Source organism: Microtus pennsylvanicus, chromosome X (assembly GCF_037038515.1).
Source record: "Microtus pennsylvanicus isolate mMicPen1 chromosome X, mMicPen1.hap1, whole genome shotgun sequence".
NCBI classification, from domain to species: domain Eukaryota; kingdom Metazoa; phylum Chordata; class Mammalia; order Rodentia; family Cricetidae; genus Microtus; species Microtus pennsylvanicus.
The window spans coordinates 43265982-43292163 of NC_134601.1; the positions used below are offsets into that span (position 1 = coordinate 43265982).

The following is a 26182-nucleotide window of genomic DNA, read 5'->3' on the forward strand; positions in this document are numbered from 1 at the left end:
AGGAGGTGGAAAATTGTTTTTTTTTCTTTATCCTTTTATCAATAAAAAAAATAATCAAAAAAAAAAACTGTTTTTAGCGAGGTGACAGTATTGGTTCAGCCCTTTAATCCCTGCACTAGGGAGGGGGAAGCAGGGAAATCTCTTTGAGTTTGAGGCTAATATTGACCACAAAGCAAGTTCCAGGACAGCTAGGGCTGTTACACAGATAAACACTCTCTTAAAAAATGATAATAATAATAATAATAGTAATAATAATAATAATAACAATAATAATAAGTGAACAGTAGTAAAAATTGACAAGAGTAGTAAAATAATATAAGAGGTATTTCAGATTCAGGCAAGGATGTGGTAAAATGGAGAAAACTGTACCTTTGAAATACATAATTTACTTTATTTTTGTTGTATTTCTTTTTGGCTTTGAACTCATTGCTGTAGCTGAGGATTTTCTTCGACTCCTAATCTTCATAATTCAGCCTGATTACACTAATGTGTCACCATGGCTTTTTACCAGCTTCCTAAAGGTCTATCCCTTGTATATATTAGGAAAAGTTGTGATAATTAATATTTGGCTCTAGTTTCTAGTAACTTTATTTAATTTTAATTTTTAACTTTTAGCATATTATGGGTATTACTTTGCTGCCAAGTAAGGCTATAAATCAAATGTATTCCTAGTGTGGTTCTTTTCAGTTGAGAAGATGTTACCTATCCCTGGAATCCAGAGTTACAGACAGTTTGTTTGCGCCTGCTATTTATTTATTTTGATTTGGGTTTTTTGTTGTTGTTTGTTTGTTTTGTTTTTCAAGACAGGGTTTTTCTGTGTAACAGTTCTAGCTGTCCTGGAACTAGCTCTTATAGACCAGGTTGGCCTCAAACTCACAAAAATCTGCCTGCTTCTGCCTCCTGAGTGCTGGGATTAAAGGTGTGCACCACTTTAATTCTGTATATGGTTTTTGTGTGTGTGTGTGTTTTGTACCAGGACATTGTATATACACATCTGTTGTTTTTCATTAACTTCAGTAGCTGCCCCTTAATCAACTGCTGTTCTAATCGATAATTGCAAATCTTCACCTATCATTAGGGGTTCTGCTGCACTGGCTGTAGCCTGGCGGGAATTCTAATAGGTCTCTACAACCACTGCGAAAGAGAACTTTATCTAGATCTCCATCCCCTTATAGAAGGAATTCCGAAGTCAAAGGTCAAGGTGAAATTCTACTTAGTCACAGAGGCTGAATAGCAAGTAGCTAATCTACTCTCCTATCTTGCCTCTCTTCCAAATAACCAGCACTCTTTCTGTTCAGCCTCCAGTTTAAGAACCCTAGCTATATATGGAGTGAGTACATATATAAGAATGGCCAAGATCAAAAACACTGATGACAACTTATGCTGGAGAAATTGTAGGGTAAATGGAGCACTCCTGCGTTGCTGATGGGAACATAAGTTGGTACAGCCCCTTTGGATGTCAGTATGGCAATTTCTTAGAAAATTAGAAAACAACCTTCCACAACAACCCAGTAATACCACTTTGGGTATATATCCAAAAGATGCTCAATCGTGCCACAAGGACGTGTGCTCAACTATGTTTATAACAGCATTGTTTGTTATAGCCAGAACCTGGAAGCAATCTAAATGCTCCTCAACCAAAGAATGGATAAGGAAAATGTGATATGTTTACATAATGAAGTACTACACAGCAGAGAAAAATAACGACATCTTGAATTTTTCAGGAAAATGGAAAACATTGTAACATGAGGGCCTGCTTCATTTACATGTGAGCCAAGTGGTCCTGCTTGTTGGAGTTTCTGTCCTGCCCAGTTCCCACAGCAGGTAACCCCAAAGACATTCACACAGAGGTTTATATTAATTATAAGCTGATTGACCAATTAGCTCAGGCTTCTTATTAGCTCTATCACTTATATTAACCTATTATTCTTTTCTATGTTAGCCACATGGCTTGGTACCTTTCTCAGTGAGGCACATCACATCTTGCTTCTTCTGTGGTCTGGGCAGGACATCTGAGAAAGCTTCCTGCTTCCCAGAATTCTTCTATTCTCCTTGCCCTACCTCTACTTCCTGTCTGGTTGTCTCACTTATACATCCTTCCTGGCTAATGGCAAATCAGCATTTATTTAAATATTATTGACAGAATATAGAATTGTCCTACACTAAAACATCATTTTGAGTGTGGTAACTCAGAAAGAAGATGTCATAAGTGGTTTTAAACATAAAGCCAAGAAAAACAGCCCACAAATCACAATCCTAGAGAACACAGACAACAATGAAGTCCCTAAGAGAGACATATATAGACCTAATCTACACAGGAAATAGAAAAAGACAAGATCTTCTGAGTAAATTGGGACCATGGGGTCTTTGGGAGAAGGTTGAAGGGGAGGCGAGAGGTAGAGAGGGGAGCCGAGAAAAATGTAGAGCTCAATAAAAATAATAAAAATAATAATAATAATAATAAAATAAAAGTGAAATGTCACTACAATATTATAAAGAAAATAAACATTTAATGCCTGTAATATTTATTAGTATTTTTTCTAAGTTTTTGTGTTTGTGTCTGAATGCATGTTTAGGACATATGTCTGGCTCACAGAGGCCAGAAGAGGGCTGCTGAACTCCAGTACAGTTAGAAGCAGGTGTGAGCATTCTGATCTGAGTGCCAAGAATGAAACTCCAATACTCCCAAAGAGCACCAAGAGCCCTTGATCATTCCAGCATCTCTCTATTGTCCAAGTACCTAAGCTAATGGCTGTGTAGATATAGAATTGCAGAGAATACCTGTAGACCAAGAAGGAAATAATTTTTTATAAAACCTTGAGACAGTAGAAGCACTTGAAGGTGGTAAGAATATTTCTCAGTCAAGTAACTAGTATTACCAGTACAATATGCAATATCTAGCAATGCTGTGTGCTGAAAAATTGCCAAAAGTATTTGAAGAGATCACAGATGCAAGTGTGGCCCAAACTTCATAGTGTATATTATAAATCAGAAACATTTAGAAGACCTACTAAAGCACAACTTGCATAGGTATGGTGGTCCAAACTTGAAATACCAGATAGGAAGATCAGAATTTGAAGCCACACTAGCCTACAACAGCATCAATGTAAGTTTGAAAAAGCCAAGGGCTATAATTTTTTATTTTGTATTCATATTAATTAATGGAAGACACCAAGGAAGTAAAAAGCTACCATTGCCAGAGTTGGGTGACAGGGGAGCTATGGAGTGTGGAGTATCAGGACGTAAGTAATCTGATCAGGGAATAGGAAAAAGGAGTCTCTAATTACTGGTGAGGGAGTGGAATAAATATAGAAAAAGGAAGGTAAATAGTAGTAAGGATTTTTGGAAAATATATGAGAAATCCCTATTAACTATCTACACAAAAACAATACACTCAACTCTCTCTCTCTCTCTCTCTCTCTCTCTCTCTCTCTCTCTCTCTCTCTCTCTCTCTCTCTTTCTCTCTCTCTCATTTAAACCTTTATGGTACCATAAGAACATGCAAGCTTCCAATGGAGGGATGCAACCAACAGTCTTATCCTTGTAAGATACCTCTAAAACATGCCAACCATCAAGGCATGGTAAACTTAAGGTACAGTTTAAGTACTCATACCTTGACAGTAACCAACAGCTTGCCAATTGAATTAAATACCTCATCAACAAGAGAGAAATTATGACTGCTACTGAAAACCCAGCCAGCTACCCAGGTCCAATGCAGCCATGGGTTGTGAAGAAGAAACCACAACTACTTTATTATCTAACCAAAGTAATCTATACTTTTCCCAATTGTTTATTTTTCCCCCAGATAATTGTAGCCCTCAGATCTCATGCAGAAAAATCCTTGTAACAGATGTTGACTCTTACAAAAAAACACAACCAAAGAAAATGTATAGTTTTGAATCTGACCTTGCTAGGCTAATGTCAACTTGACTCAAGGTAGAGTTATCTGAAAAGGAAGGAACTCAGTTGGCAAAAAAAATGCATCCAGAAGACCCAGCTATAAGGCATTAGTGATTGATGGGAGAGGACCAAGCCCACCCCTGGGCCAGGGGTGATGCTGGGTTCTATATGAAAGTAGACTGAGTAAGCCATTGAAAGCAAGTCTGTAAGCAGCACCCATCCAAATGCTGTGACATCAACTCCTGCCTCCAGGTTCCTGCCACGTTTGAGTTCCTATCCTGACTTCTTTCAGTGATGAACAGCAATATGGAAGTGTCAGCTAAGTAAACACTTTCCTCCCCAACTTGCTTTCGCTTATGGTGTTTTGTGGCAGCAATAGAAACATCGCTAAGCCAGGATCCCTGTCCCAATGGATACATCAACAAACCTACTCTCACATCTAAATTTTAAGGAAAATTATGGAAGGTATGAAAGACTTTAAGAGCCAGAGAAATGGAGAGTTCTCGGTGAGATTTTTATCTCTCTGTAATGTAAGAAGCTAAACCCATAAGGTCTCACCAAGCTGACTACCTTAAATGAGACCTGAACAAAGAAGTCACCGTGTATGTGTATGTGTGTGTGACACACAGAGATATACTGTAGGGATAAGTCCCGCCCCTTAGGGGGCGTGTTTGCCTCGGGCTAATGTCTGCCTATAAATTTGGCAAGCATGTTCCCAGCTGTCGCTTCTGCTTTCCTGGTCTCCGCGGGAACGGTGGTTCTGTAAGTCTATTTCTACATTAAAACTATATATATTTTTACAATCTGTCTGCATTCGTTTATGCCGCAACAATATACATGTATGTATATAGTCACACAGATATACACCCATGTCCAAACAACTATTCATGAGAAAAAAAAGCGTTTATTTTTTAAAGAGCAAGGAGAGGTATATGGGAGGTTTTGTAGGGAAAAAAGTGAACTGAAAAATCATGCAATTATTTTTATAATGTCATAAATTAAAACAAATGACTTGGAAAAATATCAATCCAAAATAAATTTTAAAAGTTTACAAATGAATCTGGTATTATGATTTATATGTACAATCTCAGCACTCAGAAATGTTAGGCAGGTAGCCTGCCCTTTGAAGCCAGTGTGGGCTACCCATTTTGTCTCAGATGAGTCTTAGCTACATAGAAGTTTACAAAAAAGAAAAGAAAAATAAATGAATTAATCCATCAATGTTTAAATATAAATGTAAAAGGAATATTATTAATAAAGAAAATCTATGCTCCCAAAGTAGAAATATACCATGAGAATGAAGGGAAAAGATATCAAATTTACTGTGTAAAAATATAAATGATTTTAATGGTAACGTTTCTTTAATTCTCTTTAAAAATGGTTCATTTTGAGTCTGTGTTTGGCAAACAACATTATAACATACAATGTTATAACTCTCATAACATGTGAAAAGTAAAGGGAAAATATTTCTGTTTTTAGACACTCTATTAGGACTGCTGGAGAGATATCTCTGTAGATAAAGTGCTTACTGGGCAAGCTTTAGGGCCTGAACTGGATCCCCAGAAAACCTTCAACGCCCCTAGGTGATGGCCAGTGAGATTGCTCAGTGGTTAAAGGCACTTGGTGCCATACTTGATGACTTATAGGGGATCCCTGGAACCAACATCATGAATGGAGAGTACAAACAAACAAATTGTTCTTTGATCTCCCATGTTCACTGTGGCAGGTCACATAATCCCTGAACAAATTAAATAAATAGTTCGTTTTAAAAATCTTTGAGCCATAAGGGTGTATACTTATAACCCTAGTGTCAAGGATGGAAAAAAGATAGGGGAATCCCTGGGACTCACTGGCAAGACAACCTGACCTAATGGGTAAAACTCAGTATCCAAAAGAGATTTGTTTCAAAGAAACATGTTGTTAGGTCCTATGTAACAAAACTAAATGTTGCCCTCTAGGTTTTACATGCACAAACATGTACAAGATTGCCTATGTGTATAAGTGCTACTGTGTACACATAAATATGCTCACCCCCCTGTACAGACAGAACTGTACACAAATGGCATTAGGAAAAAAGCAAAAAATAATTTCTCGGGTTCACAGTATTGAATTGCTAGATTAAATTAAATTGGTATGCAATCATTTTCTTACAGTCAGAGGTTTTCTCAAGTGTCTCCTTGTGGCCTGTCACAAGTCCTCACTGGATCCTTATTTGTGGTCCAGGATCAGCACACAATGCATTTCATAAAGAAAAAAACAAAGAACTACATAACCTTGCCTGGATTGGAGGCTCACAATAATAAATCCTGGCACTAGAGGGCAGAAAATACAGACTATGAAACTGAAGGCCAGTTTGTGCTGTACAGTGAGACCTTGTGTGAAAACATGAGAACAGTCAAAGGTTTGCTTTTGTAAAGCTTTGTTCAGAAGTGCGGAGGGAAACTTAGGGCAACTGTCTTAGTCAGGATTTCTATTGCTTCAGTGAAACATTATGACCAAATTATCTCTGGGAGGAATATGTTTATTTGGTGCACTTCCATAGCATTGTATGAAGCTAGGGCAGGAACTCAAGCAGAGTAGGAACCTGGAGGCAGGAGCTGATGCATAGGCCATTGAGGGGTGCTGCTTACTAGCTTGCTCATCATGGCTTGCTCAGCCTGCTTTCTTATAGAAATGAGGACCACCAGCCCAGAGATGGTACTAGATACAATGGTCTGGGCCCTCCCAACCAAAAAAAGCCCAGGACCTGATTGATGATTTAATGCAGAATTTTATCAGAACTTCCAAGAAGACCTGATACCGATACTCCTTAATGTGTTTCACATAACAGAAACAGAAGAGTCATTGCCAAACTCTTTTTACAAAGCTACAGTCACCCTGGTTCCAAAGCCATACAAAGACCCAACCAAGAAAGAGAATTACAGACCAATCTCACTCATGAACATCGGTGCAAAAACTCTCAATAAAATTCTGGCAAACAGAATCTAAGAACACATTAAAAAATATCCATTATGATCAAGTAGGCTTCATCCCAGAGATGCAGGGCTGCTTCAACATATGAAAATCTATCAATGTAATCCATCATATGAAAAAACTCAAAGAAAAATCCATATGATCATTTCATTGGATGCAGAAAAAGCATTTGACAAAATTCAACACCCCTTTATGGTAAAGCTTTTGCAGAGGTTAGGGATACAAGGATCATACCTAAATATAATAAAAGCAATAAACAGCAAGCCAACAGCTAATATCAAGTTAAATGGAGAGAAACTCAAATCCATTCCACTAAATTCAGGGAGAAGACAATGCTGCCCACTCTCACCATATCTCTTTAACATAGTTCTTGAAGTCCTAGCAATAGCAATAAGACACGATCAGGAGATCAAGGGGATTCTAATCTAAAAGGAAAAAGTCAAACTTTCGTTATTTGCAGACGATATGATAGTGTACATTAGTGACCCCCAAACCTCTACCAAAGAACTCCAACGGCTGATAAACAACTTCAGTGAAATGGCAGGCTACAAGATCAACACAAAAAAATCAGTAGCCCTCCTACACACAAAGGATAGTGAAGCAGAGAGGGAATTCAGAGAAACTTCACCTTTTACAATAGTCACAAATAGCATAAAGTATCTTGGGTAACTCTAACCAAGGAAGAGAAAGATCTATTTGACAAGTACTTTAAGGCATTGAAGAAAGAAATTGAAGAGGACACCAGAATATGGAAACACCTCCTATGTTCTTGGATGGGTAGGATAAACATAGTAAAAATGGCAATTCTCCCAAAGACAATCTATAAATTCAACACAATACCCATCAAAATCCCAACAAAATTCTTCACAGACCTTGAGAGAACAATAATCAACTTTATTTGGAAAAACAAAAAACCCCAGAATAGCCAAAACGACCCTATATAATAAAAGAACTTCTGGAGGCATTAACATCCCTGACTTCAAACTCTATTACAGAGCTACAGTAGTGGAAACAGCTTGGTACTGGCAAAAAAAAAAAAACAGAGAAGTAGATCAATGGAATCAAATAGAAGATCCAGATATTATCCCACAAATATATTAACATCTGATTTTTAACAAAGGAGCTAAAAGTATACAATGAAAGAAAGAAAGCATCTTCAACAAATGGTGCTGGCTGAACTGGTTGTCAATACGTAGAAGAATGAAAATAGATCCATATCTATCACCATGCAAAAAACTCAAGTCCAAATATTTAAAAATCTCAGTATCGATCTGAACACATTGAACCTGATAGAAGAGAAAGTGGGAAATAGTCTACAACATACGGGCACAGGAGATTAATTCCTATGTATAACCCCTGTTGCACAGACAATAAGAGCAACATTGAATAAATGGGACCTCCTGAAACTGAGAAGCTTCTGTAAAGCAATGGGCACTGGCATTAAGACAAAAAGGCAACCTACTGATTGGGAGAAGATCTTCACCAACCCCGCAACAGACAAAGGTCTGATCTGCAAAATATATAAAGAACTCAAGAATGGAGGTGGGTGATCCTTAGACTTCGCACAGGTTAGGGAACCCTGATTGCTCTTTGAGCTAACGAGTGAGGGGGACTTGATTGGGGGAGGGTGAGGGAAATGGGAGGCAGTGGCGGGAAAGAGACAGAAATTTTAAGAAAGAAAGAAAGAAAGAAAGAAAGAAAGAAAGAAAGAAAGAAAGAAAGAAAGAAAGAAAGAAAAGGATGAAAAAAAGAACTCAAGAACTAGACTTTAAAATGTTAATTAACCCAATTAAAAAATGGGGTACTGAACTGAACAGAGAATTATCAAAAGAAGAAGTTCAAATGGCCAAAAGACACTTAAGGTCATGCTCAACCTCCTTAGCAATCAGGGAAATGCAAATCAAAACAATTTTGAAATATCATCTCACACCTGGCAGAATGGCTAAAATCATAAACACCAATGATAGCCTTTGCTGTAGAGGATGTGGAGTAAGGGGAACACTCATCCATTGCTGGTGGGAATGCAAACATGTGTAAACACTTTGGAAATCAGTGTGGCGGTTTCTCAGGAAATTCGGGATCAACCTACTCCAGGATCCAGCAATACCACTCCTGGGAATATACCCAAGAGATGCCCTATTATATGACAAGAGCATTTGTTCAACTACGTTCATCGCAGCATTATTTGTAATTACCAGAACCTGGAGACAATCTGGATGCCCCTCAATGGAAGAATGGATAAAGAAAGTGTGGAATATATACGCATTAGAGTACTACTCAACGTTAAAAAAAAATGAAAACTTGAATTTTGCATGCAAATGGATGGAAATAGAGAACACTATCATGAATGAGGTAACCCAGACCCAAAAAGATGAATATGGTATGTACTCACTAATTAGTGGATTCTAGCCATAAATAAAGGACATTCAGCCTATAATTCATGATCCTAGAGAAGCTAAATAGGAAGGCGTAACCCCCCCAAAAAAACATGTAGTTATCCTCCTGGATGTTGGAAATAGGCAAGATTTCCTGGCAAAAATTGAGAGCTTGGGGGTGGGGGTGGGACAGGGGTAAGGGGAGACGGGGAGAGAAAAGTGAGAAGGGGAGGATGGGGAAAGCATGGAGGTATGGGACAGTTGGGATGGAGGAGGGGTGGATATGGGAGCAGGGAAGTATATATCTTAATTAAGGGAGCCATTTGAGTGTTGACTGGACTCTAGAGGGGTACCCAGGTGTCCAAGGAGATGTCCCCAGCTTGTTCCTTGAGCAGCTGAGGAGAGGAAGCCTGAACTGACCCTATACTATAGCCACTCTGATGAATATCTTGCATATCACCATAGAACCTTCATCTGGCAATGGATTGAGATAGAGTCAGAGACCCATATTGGAGCACTGGACTGAGCTCCCAAGGTCCAAATGAGGAGCTGAAGAAGAGAGAAAATGAGCAAGGAAGTCAGGGCCTCGAGGGGTGCGCAAATCCACTGTGACTTTGGGGCTGATCTAATGGGAATTTACCAAGGCCATGTGGACTGGGACTGATGAAGCATGTGATCAAACCGGACTCTCTGAACATGGCGGACAATGAAGGCTGATGAGAAGGCAAGGACAATGGCACTGGGTTTTGTTCCTACTGCATGTACTGGATTTGTGGGAGCCTAGTCTGTTTGGATGCTCACCTTCCTAGACCTGGATGGAGAGGGTAAGACCTAGGACTTCCCACAGGGCAGGTAACCCTGACTGCTCTTTGGACTGGAGAGAGGGGGAAGGGGAATGGGGCGAGGAGGTTGGAAATGGGAGGAAGGGGGAGGTGAAAATTTGTAATAATAATAATAATAGTAGTAGTAGTAGTAATAATAATAATAATAATAATAATAATAAGAAGAAGAAGAAGAAGAAGAAGAAGAAGAAGAAATAAACATAAAAAAAAGTGAGTAAAAGAATCTACACACATTCCCATAGAGTGGCTCAGTTTTTCTTTATTTCATACTTATTTGCCAAGGGTTGCAAAAATGAACAGACAAACAATACAAGGTTCCTGCCACTCAGATGCTTAATATTTCTGTGGCTTATCTGTTTATCCAGAGTGTATTAGTGCACAGAAGGAAGTTGTTTACCCTCTTGTGTCAGGAGCCACTTTCCCCCCAAAATTATTACAGGAACCATCGCCCTGGGGAGCCTGCAGAGAACCCCACACCCCCCAATTACATTGAGAAACTGTTCTATTGACAGAGCCTACCCCACACCCAATTAGCTGTTAATAGAGAGCTATCTCTGTTAGTGGAACCCGCCCCACATTCCAGACTATCTAGAGAACTAGGTGTGTCAACTCGTGACTTTCTGGCCTATGTGACCTGACCTTTCGTAACCTCCTGGCCTATGTGACCAACGTGAACCACGTGGCAAGAGCCCAGGCCCCTGTGCGCCCCCCCCAAATTCCTTATCCTATATAAGCTGTAACCCTGACTCTAATAAACGGAGGCTTCAACAAATCTGCCTGGCCTTCTTCCTCTCTCTTGCTCAAGTCTTTTCAGATAGTGCCTCTTCGGGACCCTGGAATTACTGAACTGCAGGGTGGGTTGCAACCCCTAGACTAAGTAACCCACCCAAGGCAATTTATACTTTTGGACCACATTTTAGTTCCCTTGTTCTTGGTACATGCTCTGTTCAAGACAAAGTGGACTCTATTACGTTCAGTCTCTTCCTACAGAATTAAAGGTTTCCATGTTCAACCATCTTGGATGTTTTCTCTCACCTTTGTTTGATGTTTGCCTTCTGTCATTGTGGAAAATGTCTGACATAATAGACTATAGTAAGGAAGAGAAGTTTGTTTCCCAGATTTAGATGTTTCAGCACGCTTGTTTAATTGCACTGCTTTGGAACGTCAACAAGGCAGAACATGGTAAAGAGCTTGTGGCAGGGAGGATCCTGACGGTTCATGAAGCATGGAACCAGAGAGAGCAGGAGCCTGAGTCCTTACATAACCTTCCGGAGTGAGACTATACTGATCTGCATCCTTGAAACAGCCTGCTCTAAAGTTTCTACTACCTGACCTGGAGCCATTCTTGAACTAGCCTATTCAAAATTTTAACTACCTGCAATGAGCCATCAGCTTGGGTCTAACTTTTATTGTATTAGCTTAAGAAAACATTTAGGAGAAATGCATAACTCTTCCTTCATGCTATACATGATTGTGATAGAATGTTCTGCTGTCGATTTTGTATTAAAGTTGCCACAATTGCTATAATATTATATAACAAATATGTACATGGAGTCCTTCATATTTGGCACTCCAAAATGTGATTACTATACAGAGAAAAGCATGTCTGTTCAAGATATTCTACAAAAGAAGCATAAAAATCCAACTAATTAGTAATGTATTTATGTGCTTAATGTGTTGATGTGGGAAAACACAGCATTGCAAGGACATAGAAAAAGTGTATAAAATTTTGTTTGTTCTTGTCACATGCTGAAATGTTAACACCACTGCATTTTCATTATTTACTAAGGAAAAGAAATAAAAATAACCATATATGCAGGTTTTGAAAAAACCTAAGTGCAGTTTAAAGTTCTAGTTAATGTTGTAAGGAGGCCACTTGTTGGTTTCCGGCTGCCTAGACCCTAAATAATCACATAGAAACTATATTATTTAAATCACTGCTTGGCCCCTTACCTCTAGCTTCTTATTGGCTAAATCCTGCATATTACTTTACCCATTTCAAGTCATCTGTGTATGGCCACGTGACTGTTGCTTACCAGCTAAAATTCTGGCATCTGTCTCTGGTGGGGCTACATAGCATTTCTCTAGCTTCACCTTTCTTTCTCTCAGCATTCAGTTTAGTTTTCTCCACCTAGGTATATTCCCCTATAGCTCTGCTATAGGCTCAAAGCAGTTCTTTTATTCACCAATAATATTCACAGCATACAGAGGGGAATTCCACATCAAGTTAACAAAAACAAAATCGACGTTTCTATATTACTTCACACTTTAAAAGATAACATACTGGATTCCAGATCAACCAACAAAAATATAGTTATAAGTTGCAGAATTTTATTCATAGTTCCTCCATATTGAGATGATATTGAACTTTATTTTAGAGATATACTATATAAAAATACACCTACAAAACTGAACTTTGAATGATTACATTTACATGACAAAAGATTACCAAAGTCAAGAAGATATCACTAAAATCCACATGCAATTTTCTGGCAGATGATTTATTTTTGTCACTCACATATATGTGATTTTATCGATAACATTTTTAAGAACATATACAACACATATGTTAAAATTATTGATTCAAATTCAGAAGGTACATAGCAAAATTAAATTCAAATCAGTTGGGACAAGGTATGGGAACACGTGCCTTTAATCCCAGTACCTGCTAGTCAGTGGCAGAGACTTGCCTGTGAGTTCAAGGCCAGGCTGTTCTACATAGTGCCAACCATGGATGTATATTAAGACCTTGTCTCAAAAAAATTAAATAGGAAGAGTAAGATTTCATTAACTCCTAAATGCATGCTTCAATATTTCTTTAATTATTTTAATTTTTAAGAAAGGATATATTTTCTCTTTTGTTTTTCTTTTTTTCTTTTTGGTTTTTCGAGACAGGATTTCTCTGTGGTTTTGGAGCCTGTCCTGGAACTAGCTCTTGTAGACCAGGCTGGTCTCGAACTCACAGAGATCTGCCTGCCTCTGCCTCCCAAGGGCTGGTATTAAAGGCGTGCACCACCACCGCCAGGCTTCTCTTTTTACATACCAATAATATTTCCTGCTCCCTAACCTCCTTCCACCCCTGTCAACTCTCCCACCATCCACTCCTCAGAGAGGGTGAGGCTTGCTATGGGAAGTCAATAATGTCTGGCCCATTGCTTTTAGATAGGACAAAGACCCTCCATACTATATTTAGGCTGAGCAAGCTATCCCTCCAAAGAGAATGGGTTCCAAAGAGCCAGTAGACAAGCAGTATGGTTAAATCCTGGTCTCACAGGTGCCACAGTCATACAACTGTCACCCACATTCAGAGCGGCCTAATTCGGTCCTACGCTGGTTCCTCTACTGTTAGGCCTGAAGTAGTGAACTTCTAATTAGTTCAGGTAAGCTGTGTCACTGGGTATTCCCATCATGGTCTGACTCCTGTTTTCATATTATCACTGCTCCCTCTCTTCGACTAGACTTTGGAAGCTCAGACCAATGCTAGCCAGTATATCTCTGCATCTCTTTCCATCAGTTGCTGGATGAAGGTTCTATGATGACATATAAGAGAGTCATCCATCTGATTATAGGGCAGGGACAGTTCAGGCACCTTCTCCACAATTGCTTGGGTTGTTAGCTGGGTTCTCCTTGTGGATGCCTGGAAATTTCTCATACCAGGTTTCTTGCTAGCCCCACAATGACTCCCTCAATCTAGATATCTCTTTCCTTGCTCTCCCTCTCTGTCCTTCCCCCATCTCAATCATTCCCTTCTTTCATATTCTCCTCCCACTTCCCCTTCTCTCCTCCTCCTCCTCTGCTTCCCTCACTATTTCGCTCACCACTATGTTCCCAATTTTCTCTGCTAAGTATGACAGCATAGCACAATCCCTGACAAACATATAAATAATCAACAACAGGAATGAACCCTTCCCAGGGGAAGGCAATGAAAATATTGCAGACCTAAAGTACAAAGTCACCTGCTTGGCTAAGATAAAGAACCTCAGGGGCTCTATTGTTCTCCTGCCCCTTCCCTCTGATTCTTCTATTTCTTCTACCTAAGCAGCCAGAAAATAAGTGAGGGATAAACAAAACCAGTGAAGTCTGGGCCTTTGACCCAAGGCTGGGTCCAGCAGCATGCAGGTGGTCATAACAGGGGATTCAACTGGGAAAGAATACTGGCGGTGCAGAGTACAGGGAATGGAGGCAACAAACTCCACACTGATGGTGGCCTTTAAAAGTCAGTTGCAAGACTGCTGGTGTGACTCAGCAGTTAGAGCCTGCTTGGCAATTCTGAGAGCGCGGATTCCACTCCCAGCTCTAGATAACAAAGGCTATTATAACCACTCCTGCCTTGGGATTTCAGTGCCTTTACTCCTTTATTTTCTACCATGGATCTGGTCTCAAAGGGATACCCCTGAATCAGACATCCGTACGGAAAATAAATTAAAGAAATATTTTACAAAAGATCGTTTTAATCGGGCTTTTTTTGTCTGTGATTCTGATGGTGTGACCTCATATGCTTTTGCTGATCCAGGAGACAATGCCATGCCCAAGGTCTAAAGATAGTAAATACTCTTTGGATTAGTGCCTTTCCCATGTAAAAACACAGAAGCCAACTCGCCCTCCATCTCCACCCCCTTCATGAGTATTTCCCTAGCCCTAGTCTCCCCAGGGCCAGTTACCAGGTAAGTCTGGACTCATTTACTGAAATCATTCAAATTAACCAATCTTTAACCTGCTCACCTAGCCGAATACCCTTCCTACCTACACAAATCACAACAACTGGACTTTTCTATTACACCTTAATAACAATGTGGCCTATGAACAATAAACTGTGTTCTTAGGAATCCCTATAAGCACATAGTTAATAGAATAGGTTAATTAAGGCTCTCTGAACTAGCTAAAAAATAAATCCAAGAGATTGACTGAGCATTTATAATTAATAAGAAGTACCTGTGTGGTTATTTGGGAAAAGTCCAACTTCAATACGCAAAGATAGCTGCTTGTTGTAACTTTCTAAACCAGTATGTGATATCCAGATTCTACAGGCATTCAACCTGTAGGAGCAAAAAGGTTGTTGCTTTTGCCCTAATCAAAGGCTAAGCAATAGGCAGTTCTTTAAATGACGTAGGGAACTAATAAGGAAATGTAAAGAATGAGAGACTAATGTAAAGTTGTACAGACTGGGATATAGCTTAAACAGGAGATTCAGTTTTCAGCATATTCACCCTTAAAAGGATTAAATATTTAATGATATGCAAATATATTTTCAGTAACTATAAAAAAGTGAACAAAATAACTAACAGACCAACTTCATTAAGATACATGCATTAAAATATTTGTCAGTAATTTTACTTGGTGATGTATAACTTCAGCTACTCTAGAGATAAAGGCAGGAGGGTAGAAAGTTCTAAGCTAGCTTGGAATGCTTACACAGACCTTATCTCAAAACATTTTTTTCAAATTCAAAAGTGCTAGGGATGTAGTTCAAAATTACCTCACTCCAGTGATGAACAAAAAGACACACAATTAAGTAAATAGAGAGAATTATAGATTCCTAATAAAGGGCAACTATGTTTTTAATACCAGCACTTTGAAGGGAGGCAAAGGTAGATGGATCTCTTGAGTTCTAGGCCAGCCTGGTGTACATAGCCAATTCTGGGACAGAAAACACTACCAAAGGAGCCCTGTCTCAAAAAAGAAAAAAAGAAAGAAAAAGAAAAATAGCCATTATTGTTATCACTATCCCTTTCTTGTGATGTTGGGAGCTAAACCCAAAGCTCAACACAGGCAGCAATTTCTGCTTGGAAAGAAGTGTGATGAACTCAATTATTAGCACAATCATGAAATGATTTTTCCAAACAGTTTTGCTTGTATGCACAAAACACACACTTTGTGGGACTGATGTCAGGCTCTGTTTCACACATGAAAATAATTTATGTCTTTGCAGATGAAATGTGTGAATTTATCTAAAATAATATGTGAATTTGCCAAAAAGTAAGCATGAGGGTCTCTTTTCCCCCTCTAGCCGACAAGACAATTTTTCTCTCACAGCGTTCAGTGTGACAAAAAAAATGATACAGATTATCGAATTCTGCTATAAGTTCTGTGCACTTGTATTTTCTTTGAACATCAAGGCTTGAACTTAAAAATGGGCATTGACTATTTCATTTCCCTGCAGTGAAAGCTATGATGCTTATATTTAAGAGCATACTTTTGCTGATACAGTTCAAGAATATCACTAAATAATTCTAAATAATAATTTCTGCCTGTAAGCCAACAAAGATGATAATGGACTAAAACTTGGAAAATGTAAACCACCCCAATAAATATTTTGTGTTATAAGAGTTGTCATCTTCATGGTGTCTTTTTGCAGCAATAGAAATCATAAACAACCCTGTTCACATAGTTTAATTGAAATTATTCCATCTTGGGGATTGATGTTCTCCCATCAAAAGTACAGACTTTTGAACAAAAATCTGGAGCCAGCTGTGTGAACATCCCTTTAAGTTTTGTGGTTTGATGTTTCAAGAGATTCCCCCAGAACAATACAGGCTATTGACATTGGTCTGGTTGCCTACCAGAACTTGAGGACTTGACCCTATTGCTGGGCTGGAGAAATGACTCAGCAGTTAAGAGCAATCACTGTTCTTTCAAAACACCCAGGCACAATTCCCAGGACTTGTAAGGCAACTCACATCCAACTGTATCTAGAACTCCAAACCCACGGGCTCCAGTGCCCTCTCTCGTCCTCCTCTGGCCTCTGTGGACACTAGCAATGCATGAGGTATACATGCATACATTCATACGTTCATACATACATGCAAAGTATCCATAGGAGCATGGAAGCACAAAACTTTAATCCTTATTAAAATTTATTTAAGCTTGTTTTTTTCCGTAAATGCTTTCGAGGATCTTGAGGGTTAATTTCCCATTGTATGGGTCCTACTGTCCTCCCTTCATCTCACATAAGGGAACCAAATCCTTTCTAAGCAAATTGCAAAGAAACCCACATGGCATTCCCAGGCCCACAGGTCCCCGCCCCTTTGAAACTCCTGGGCGGATCTGCTCTAGCTCTGTTATCCCCTGGGCGGGGCCAGCATTCAAAGGGATTGGATTACCTTCCCCTTTTTTCCCTACTTATCCCGATCTAAGCATAGGGAGACTGTGGAGAAGGCGCAGAATGGGTGCTGCTGGCTTTTGTAGCCTTCCAAGTCTGAGATTGGAGCACAGGACAGTCTGGCCTCGACAAGGTAAGATTTTTGCATCATCCGCAGCCACCCTGTTGTGCCTGAGTGTGTGACCCTGAGCCTGGGACCTTGGGCCTTGGATCTCACTGAGAAAGCGCCAGGGGTTGGTGGTGGAGGCACCACGTGGTTTGGCCTAGGTCGTGAGTTTAGAAACACTGCAGTTTTGTGCACCGGGCAGCATCTGGAAAGCCTTGCCAGTAGGGTCTCCCGGGAAACCTGGAATCACTTCCCTGGGTCAGAGGACACTGCTGGAGGCCTGAGAGGGCTCAAGGACCTGCACACTAAGCAGGGGTCCCATTACTCTGCTCCTATGCACCGCCCGAGAAGCGCGGGTGCTGTGGTGGGTTAATCAAAGGGACTGATAAAGCCTGGCTAAGCAATTGTTAAAGTGTGGCCGCCCTGTGCATGGCTTTGTTCCCCAAACTTACTGGTAAGGACTTTTAATGGGAAGGATCTTTCAGGGAGGAAAAAAAAGGCAGCAAAAAAACCCTAAAAAACAAACAAACAAATAAACAAAAGCCCTGCATTACTGTCGTTTACTGTGCAAAACTGAACATCAGCTGCTGTGTATATTCAATGGACAGAGGACTATTAAAATATAAAAAAGCATTTACGCATGTCCCTTGGCAAGTTCACGCAAAATCGGGACCATTAAGTTATTTTTTCTTTTTTGGTTTTCTGAGATATGGTTGTTTTGTGTAGCCCAGGCTGTATTGGAACTTGCTCTGTAGACCAGGCTGACCTCCAACTCAGAGATCCTTCTTTCTAAGTCTCTCAACTGCTGGGATGAAAGACACACAACAAAGGGCATTCACACTTTCACTGATCCAGATTCTAGACTCTAGGGTTTTATGAACTACAGAAGAAATGAAGTTATATTCATGAATATTTTACAGCACTCATTGGGGATACCAGCACCTTGCTTGTACAAATAAAACTACCTTGTCATAGAGTCACATGTTCCCAAAGATTTTAAAAAGGTAACAAAAATTAAATTTTAAATTTTTTGGAAAAGAAATAATTTCAGATACCAAACTCTATAAGAAAAATAATGTGGCTAGGTTGAGGAAGTCTTATTGAAAAAAATGGCCAAAATGCTAATTATTTGCAAATAACAGCATTGTCTGTATTTGTAGCTGTTCCCGTATATCCTTGCATTTCTTGTTAATCATCCTGAAGCAGTAATCTCCAAAGCTGAATTATTGAAAAATTTTAATTTCTGAATAGATACATATACTAGTTCCTACTTAATTTGCCATTCTGAATATCATGTACGCATATGTCCATGGCTTTTGATTTTTGCACTTTTTATTCAAACATAGAAATACTTAAGCTTTCTCTATAGTCTTGAATGATAAAGGAAAGAACTAATATAAAAACAATAGAAAACAAAATAGATCTCCATTTCAGTTTCGGAGCCCTACAAAGTTCATCAAGGTTTATTCTTTGAACAAGGCTTTGAACATGAACCATTCCATGTTTCTTAAGTTGGTGCATACTCCAAGCTGAAGCTGTGGGTGAGTACTTTAAGGTTCTCTTCATTCAAATTTTTCTCTTTTTCAGACTTAGTGCCTTGTAACCTAACACACTCTTGCTTTCATCAAACCAATGGGGAGAAAACAGGCATTTCTAATACATCCACAACTGCAAAATTGTTTTGGAAATTATTTTATTTTTGAAACTTATGTGTGTGTGCAGAAGGTGTGTGTGTTCTCAAAGTCTATGTAAATGAAGTGCCTAACCCACTCTATTAACGGGGGACAGAGGAGATCTTTCTGAGTTGATTGTCATTTTCAACCTTGTCTGGCATAGGGTTTCTCTTGATTCTATATTTACAAAGCAAAACCAAACGTAGACAATCTATTTTTTTTAATTTATTCAGAACCGTTTTGAATTCCTGTTGCTTATAAAACAAAGGAGAGAGACATGGGCAGGTCTATCCGAGGATATTTATTTCTAGAAGCTAGTCTTAAGAGTCGAGAGAATCACAGGTGAGGACATAGTGTAGGAATGTTGAGGGTAGGGGTATCATATGTGTGCTAGTGTTTTATCATGAAGGTTAGTAGGCAAAAACATTGTGCCTATAGAAACCTGTTTCTGGTCCATGGGTCCAAAAGTGACCCATGAGGAGAGCAGTTTATGGGGACCATCCAAAAGTGGCAGTACCGTCATTATGATTGGAAAAATTGATGACATTTCTAGGACCTCAGAACTGGCCGCCAAGCACAGACATATGTCCCATATGTTGGTGTTTTGCCATACAGGTTTCTGGTCAGACGGACTCTGTCCATGGCCACACGTTTCTGTTCCATGGGTCTGGGCTCCTTCTGTGTGGGGAAGCAAGGATATGAAAAGCCCTGGCCTGTGGCCTATGGATTCACCTGGAATCTTTTAGGAGGTCACGAAGTAACTGGGGTGGATACGTGCTGTAGGCATCCAAGTGCGACAAATGAGAAGAGCTCATTTCTCCCTTGGTGTCTAGGTTGGCTGTCCTGGGTCTCCTGGAATCTTTCGAGAGAGCTGTGAGTCCCCTGGCTGCCTAGGCCCGTCCGCAAGCAGGTATCTGAGAGGATACGGAGAGTTCCATGTCTGGGGGTGGGGGTCTTGGCGACTTTGGAGACAGGAGAGAAAAGTTTCTTGAGAGGTGCCTGGTGGTTGCTGTGGGTTGAAGGTGGTGGTGTGGGGGATGGAGGCCTGTGGGGGAGAGGACCGATTGTGACAGAGCTGGAGGCAGTTCACAATGGTTGCCTGGCGATGCCTAGAAGAGAGTGCTAGGCTTGGCAGCCTGCCCAGGGTTTGGTAGGCAAGGGGGCACGTGGGATGGAATGTGTCTTCTTCCATGTGTCCTTGTGTTCACAAGAGGGTCCTGGGGGCCTGCCAGGTGCGAGGTCGCAGATGAACCCTGGCTTGCTCGGGCCCCAGCTGAGGCCGCTGTGGGGTCACAGCCACCTGAAGCCGCATGGCGGGGAGCTTGGGCATGAAGTCCAAGGTGTCCTGTGGCTCTTCTCCTCTCCCCTAGGAGCATGGGACCCATGGGACCCTGGGCCTCGGGGCTCAGGCCGGCGAAACTGGAGCCCTCACGAACGCACACAGCTGCCTGCCCATTGCCTTGTGTCCGTCCATCCCGTTGCTGCCTTCTGCCAGGTGGGAAGCCGGTCCGGGGGCTGCGGACACACTCAGGTGGGTGGTGGTCTGCTCTGGGGCATCTGCCCATCTTCCCTGGGGGCCCTAATTCGCAGACTGGACCCACCAGTCCCTACCTAGGTGCTGCCCTAGCCTAGGAGCACGGACGGGGTCAGCCTGGGAGGCAGGCCCCTTCTTGGCTGGCCACCAGGACCTGGAAGCTTGGTTTTTGCCCCGGTTTAATTTAAGGCGTCAGCAGACCCAAGGCCTACCTGGCAGCCTTCTTGTTCACACAGAGGGACAGGGTCAAGGAAGGAGTTGCTGGACCTGTGACAGGGCCAGGGGGCGGCTCTCAGAACACTCTGGCTGCACAGCTAGGTGGGGACCCTGGGCTCCATGTTCCCAAGTCCACGAATTGGAATTTGCTTCTGAGGCTCCTCCCCCGTGGTCCAGACTGGCATGCAGTGGCCTGCAGGCTGGCAAGCAGAGCACCCCTGGAACCAAAGGCAGAGCCTTCAGGGGCTGGCCTAAGCACAAAGCCCAGTGTCTCCCTCCAGGCAGTGTGGTGGAGAAGCTTAGAGGTTCCCGGAGCCCATCTCCGCACTGAACTCCTCCACCCCTCAGGGTCCACAGGCCCTTGGATCCCTTGCAAAAGGCCTAGGCACCCATCTCTGGCCAGGCCTGGCCCAGTGGGTTGGTTGGGGGCGGCCATCTTGGAGCTTGGCTAACTGGGCTTGGCTTTCTCTTTTTTCTGTTCGGAAAGGGCGGAGGGCGTGTGCCCGTGCCCCGCTACAGTAGGCATTCGCGGTGCACTACTGCCATCAAGAGGAATTGTTTTGCCGATCCCGCCAGCAGCTTCCCGTGCTCCCGTGAACATGGCGGCGGGCTGGCTAAAGGGCAGCTCCCCAGTGCTACTAAGATGGTTCCCCGCAGTTTCCTTGACCCACGAGAGGTGTGGGAGCAAGCCGGACCTAGGTGACCCGCGCCGAGCGCCACCGCCCATGGTTTGCTGGGCACCGGGAGCACGGCCTCCCGGGTCCTGAGGCCGCCATGTCTGGCAGGATCAGAGAACCTTGCTCGCTGCAGGGCATTCTGCATCCTGGGCCTCCTCCGGATTCCTTTGGGGACCTCGGGGTGCCCGCCACCCCACGTCCTGTGCACAGGCCCGCCCAGGGAACCTCTAGCTTTTGGCTCAGCCTCTCCAGCAGCACACACAGCTCCTGCCTGAAACCGTACACACAGCCCAGCATCTCTGGCCATGTGCTCAGGGTCTCAGGGCCAGCTAACCATTGTGACACACACAGTGTCTGTCATCCACACAACTCCCTCCCTGCCATCCTCTCTCCTCTCTTTCGCTTTCTGCAGGGCCCTCCTTCTTTCCCTTTGCTTTCTCTGTGAAATGGCTTTTCCTTGAGCCGTGCTGGGCTAGCAATTCAGGGTCCGGGACCGGGACCGGCCAGAAGAGGTTTCAGATCCACAGCTAATTCCGCAGAACCCTACAAGGGGTCTGTGAGAAGGCACCCGCCACCAACACCATCATGGACCACCTGCTTGTGCATACCCAGAGGGCAACGAGCTCACTTCGGGTTGATGGCTCAGGGTGAATCCGAGTAGAAGTAGCCAGGTCAGGGTGTGGAATGGAGGCTGCCGAAAAGAGGCCAGGCAGGCCTGTGGGTACCATCCAGGCCAGGTTTCACTGCCCTTGCCCTCCAAGGCAAACCCCCGCTCTTTGATAAGGGGCGCCCATGCAGGCGGCATACACCTGTCTTCTCCCGCCGAGGACACCCTGAGTAACTCCCAGGGAGAAGTCACAGGGTCTAGGGTCCAAAAGCCCCTTCACCAGCCCTGGGCTGTCCAGGCATCAGCTCAGCTACAAGAATACTCAGAGAAGACTCTGAAATTAACAGAGGGTATCAGTCCTGGGACATGCCCTAAGAAGTGCCTCAGAGGTCACAGCGTGTAACAGCTCTGTTGGTCAGCTCAGGCTTAATGGTGTATGGCACGTAGGTGAAGACTTTTAAGGCTGCATCCTTCAGTTCCAGCTCATGTGGGTAGAAGTATGGTGTGGTCCAGGAAACGGTGCGTTTTGGTGGGGTCAGGGGGTGTCTGTCCATGTTTCTTGATGGATGAGAGCAGTTTGTGGGAGCCACCCGGAAGTGGCAGTACCGTCGTTATCATTGGCCACACTGGCATTTCGAGGTTCTCAGAGCCGGCTGCCCAACACAGACGTGTGTCCCTGCCACCCCCCCCCCTCACACACACACACATTCCCTGGGGGTTCCATTTCTAGTCTCAGTGCAGAAGACTCCAGGAGGCTTGGTGGAGAGGGCGACTTGGAAGAGCTTAGACATGGTTGTCTCCAGGAGGCGGGGAGAGGGCTCACCTTTAAGTCCCTTCATTGACGTTCTCGGGAGTGTGGACATGTGGAGGCCGGCCTCTGAGTGCCCACACGGGTAGGATTCCTGTTGGGCATGAAAAGCAATTCCCAAATGAACTCCGTCTCTCACCTGGTGTCCAGACAGGTCCAGCTTCCTAGGATACCACGGATGGGACTGTGCCCAGATGCCAGGGCTGGAGACAGCCGAGATAATAATGGTAGAGGTGGATTCGGAGGATAGGTGGATAGGCAGATACATAGATAGAGGGAAGGAGACGGGGATGGGGTGGCAGAAAGAGACTGAGTCTGGCCTGTTGGGTGTTTTTTTAATGTGTGTTGGCGTTTTGCCTTGCCGGTGGGTGGGCAGAGGCACTCTGTCCATGGCCATGCGTTTCTTTTCCATGGGTCTTGGTCCCTTGGGGAGGGGCGGGGGATTTGAAGGCCCCTGGCCAGGGGACTTGGATTCACCTGGATCTTTTTGGAAGGATGTCACAGAAAAGGACAGGGGTGGGTATGTGCTATAGGCATCCAAGTGCGACAAATGAGAAGAGCTCATTTCTCCCTTGGTGTCTAGTTTGGCTGTCCTGGGTCTCCTGGAATCTTTCGAGAGAGCTGTGAGTCCCCTGGCTGCCTAGGCCCGTCCGTAAGCAGGTATCTGAGAGGATACAGAGAGTTCCATGTCTGGGGGTGGGGGTCTTGGCGACTTTGGAGACAGGAGAGAAAAGTTTCTTGAGAGGTGCCTGGTGGTTGCTGTGGGTTGAAGGTGGTGGTGTGGGGGATGGAGGCCTGTGGGGGAGAGGACCGATTGTGACAGAGCTGGAGGCAGTTCACAATGGTTGCCTGGCGATGCCTAGAAGAGAGTGCTAGGCTTGGCAGCCTGCCCAGGGTTTGGTAGGCAAGGGGGCACGTGGGATGGAATGTGTCTTCTTCCATGTGTCCTTGTGTTCACAAGAGGGTCCTGGGGGCCTGCCAGGTGCGAGGTCGCAGATGAACCCTGGCTTGCTCGGGTCCCAGCTGAGGCCGCTGTGGGGTCACAGCCACCTGAAGCCGCATGGCGGGGAGCTTGGGCATGAAGTCCAAGGTGTCCTGTGGCTCTTCTCCTCTCCCCTAGGAGCATGGGACCCATGGGACCCTGGGCCTCGGGGCTCAGGCCGGCGAAACTGGAGCCCTCACGAACGCACACAGCTGCCTGCCCATTGCCTTGTGTCCGTCCATCCCGTTGCTGCCTTCTGCCAGGTGGGAAGCCGGTCCGGGGGCTGCGGACACACTCAGGTGGGTGGTGGTCTGCTCTGGGGCATCTGCCCATCTTCCCTGGGGGCCCTAATTCTCAGACTGGGCCCACCAGTCCCTACCTAGGTGCTGCCCTAGCCTAGGAGCACGGACGGGGTCAGCCTGGGAGGCAGGCCCCTTCTTGGCTGGCCACCAGGACCTGGAAGCTTGGTTTTTGCCCCGGTTTAATTTAAGGTGTCAGCAGACCCAAGGCCTACCTGGCAGCCTTCTTGTTCACACAGAGGGACAGGGTCAAGGAAGGAGTTGCTGGACCTGTGACAGGGCCAGGGGGCGGCTCTCAGAACACTCTGGCTGCACAGCTAGGTGGGGACCCTGGGCTCCATGTTCCCAAGTCCACGAATTGGAATTTGCTTCTGAGGCTCCTCCCCCGTGGTCCAGACTGGCATGCAGTGGCCTGCAGGCTGGCAAGCAGAGCACCCCTGGAACCAAAGGCAGAGCCTTCAGGGGCTGGCCTAAGCACAAAGCCCAGTGTCTCCCTCCAGGCAGTGTGGTGGAGAAGCTTAGAGGTTCCTGGAGCCCATCTCCGCACTGAACTCCTCCACCCCTCAGGGTCCACAGGCCCTTGGATCCCTTGCAAAAGGCCTAGGCACCCATCTCTGGCCAGGCCTGGCCCAGTGGGTTGGTTGGGGGCGGCCATCTTGGAGCTTGGCTAACTGGGCTTGGCTTTCTCTTTTTTCTGTTCGGAAAGGGCGGAGGGCGTGTGCCCGTGCCCCGCTACAGTAGGCATTCGCGGTGCACTACTGCCATCAAGAGGAATTGTTTTGCCGATCCCGCCAGCAGCTTCCCGTGCTCCCGTGAACATGGCGGCGGGCTGGCTAAAGGGCAGCTCCCCAGTGCTACTAAGATGGTTCCCCGCAGTTTCCTTGACCCACGAGAGGTGTGGGAGCAAGCCGGACCTAGGTGACCCGCGCCGAGCGCCACCGCCCATGGTTTGCTGGGCACCGGGAGCACGGCCTCCCGGGTCCTGAGGCCGCCATGTCTGGCAGGATCAGAGAACCTTGCTCGCTGCAGGGCATTCTGCATCCTGGGCCTCCTCCGGATTCCTTTGGGGACCTCGGGGTGCCCGCCACCCCACGTCCTGTGCACAGGCCCGCCCAGGGAACCTCTAGCTTTTGGCTCAGCCTCTCCAGCAGCACACACAGCTCCTGCCTGAAACCGTACACACAGCCCAGCATCTCTGGCCATGTGCTCAGGGTCTCAGGGCCAGCTAACCATTGTGACACACACAGTGTCTGTCATCCACACAACTCCCTCCCTGCCATCCTCTCTCCTCTCTTTCGCTTTCTGCAGGGCCCTCCTTTCTTTCCCTTTGCTTTCTCTGTGAGATGGCTTTTCCTTGAGCCGTGCTGGGCTAGCAATTCAGGGACCGGGACCGGGACCGGCCAGAAGAGGTTTCTGATCCACAGCTAATTCCGCAGAACCCTACAAGGGGTCTGTGAGAAGGCACCCGCCACCAACACCATCATGGACCACCTGCTTGTGCATACCCAGAGGGCAACGAGCTCACTTAGGGTTGATGGCTCAGGGTGAATCCGAGTAGAAGTAGCCAGGTCAGGGTGTGGAATGGAGGCTGCCGAAAAGAGGCCAGGCAGGCCTGTGGGTACCATCCAGGCCAGGCTTCAGTGCCCTTGCCCTCCAAGGCAAACCCCCGATCTTTGATAAGGGGCGCCCATGCAGGCGGCATACACCTGTCTTCTCCCGCCGAGGACACCCTGAGTAACTCCCAGGGAGAAGTCACAGGGTCTAGGGTCCAAAAGCCCCTTCACCAGCCCTGGGCTGTCCAGGCATCAGCTCAGCTACAAGAATACTCAGAGAAGACTCTGAAATTAACAGAGGGTATCAGTCCTGGGACATGCCCTAAGAAGTGCCTCAGAGGTCACAGCGTGTAACAGCTCTGTTGGTCAGCTCAGGCTTAATGGTGTATGGCACGTAGGTGAAGACTTGTAAGGCTGCATCCTTCAGTTCCAGCTCATGTGGGTAGAAGTATGGCGTGGTCCAGGAAACGGTGCGTTTTGGTGGGGTCAGGGGGTGTCTGTCCATGTTTCTTGATGGATGAGAGCAGTTTGTGGGAGC

The 26182-nt window shown here is 44.4% G+C and overlaps 1 pseudogene; it reads right to left on the bottom strand.

Moving 5' to 3' along the window:
- Nucleotides 1-19783, bottom strand: part of LOC142841575 (uncharacterized) — a 44100-nt pseudogene extending 24317 nt beyond the window's left edge.
- Nucleotides 19784-26182: the final 6399 nt, after the last annotated feature.